Below are 1437 nucleotides of genomic sequence, written 5' to 3' on the forward strand. Positions count from 1 at the left end.
GGGGGGGGCGGGGGGGGGGGGGGGGGGGGGGCTCTGCCCAGCCCTCCAGACTTCCCAGAGAGGTCAAGGGGGGGACCGGCAGAAGGCCAGAAAGACAAGGCAGTGGAACAGCCAGCTTCTGCTTCCACGCTGTGCCCTTGCCCACCCTCGGCTGCCCCGTCCGTCCCCAGCACCCAGACTTGTTCAAGGCCTGAGCCTTTACGTTTGCATTTTGGTTCTTCTCCCTTCAGGCCTCCCTACCCCCAGGGCCACCGTCTCTGCCTCAGGGAGGGGGAGCCTCCCAAGGTGATTATAAGCTCCCCAGAGAGAGAAGCCTGTCATTAGGAGCAGACTTGCCACTTCCTAGAAGCAGCTAGCTCTCCTGGTTTTTTTCTAAGAATCTGCCAGGGCTCTCACAGACTGCCTCCTACACGGGGCCTGTGGTGTGGACGTGGACCAGCTTCTGCAGAGAAAGGGGACCGAGGGCTCCCCACCTTTGTCTTTGACGGTTGCTGTGCCTGAGGTTAAACTACTTGAACCACCCCAAACCCCCCCCTTCTAGGGAAAAACTAAGGGCAAGGGGCTCTCGTGGGGCGCTGCTCTGAGGGCCTTTTCCCCAAAAGGCTTAGCAGGTGTGCAGCACCCCTCCGTTTCTCTGGCTGGGGGTGAAGCGGGCCTTCCAGGCGGTGTGACAGAGAGCTCTGAAAGAGGAGCAGTCCCCTGAGGCCATGCCGTCCTCCCCACCGCCAAGCAGCCTCTAAGTCAAGCCCTTTTGCTTCTGACCATCAGCCGAGGGTCCACACACCTCTTCTGGAAAGGGCCACACAGGAACTATGGGGGGCCACGCTACTCACCTCTGCCCTTGCGAGCCCAGGAGCAGCCCAAGACCTGGCAGGCACGTGAGTGGGCGTGGCGTGTTCTACTATCATTGTCTTTCTGGACACTGAAATTTGAATTTCACACAATTTTCATGTGTCACGGAATAGTCTTATTTAAATTTTTTTTCAACCACGTAAAAACATAAAAATGCTTCCTCCCTTGTGGGCCACACAAAACCCAGAAGTGGCCTGGATTTGCCCCGCAGGCGGAGGTGTTCTGTGTGTCCCTCCGCTGCCACCGCCTTCCGTGTCACCCCCCTTAAATACAAAGGGATGACGCTGTTGATTAAAGGAGCGGAGCAGAGATTAGTGTGCACCCGCACCCAGGGGCTGTTTTACTGCCTTTGGATAACCACGTGGATTTATTTTTAAACCAGTGCTTATTCCTTCTCTATTTTGTGCTTTTGCACGGCAGCTAAACGGTAGCACTTCTGTTTTACATCCAAGGAATGGGAAACGCAGAGAGGTAGAGTGACTTGTCTAGGGTTGTGCAGTTACTGAATGGCTAAGCTGGGATGTATACCGCCACTGGGTTGTCGGGTCTCTGAAGCCAGCATTCTGCTCACGTTATGGGCCTTTT

The sequence above is a fragment of the Ursus maritimus genome, unplaced genomic scaffold, assembly GCF_017311325.1.
Source record: "Ursus maritimus isolate PB19 unplaced genomic scaffold, ASM1731132v1 scaffold_2, whole genome shotgun sequence".
NCBI lineage: Eukaryota > Metazoa > Chordata > Mammalia > Carnivora > Ursidae > Ursus > Ursus maritimus.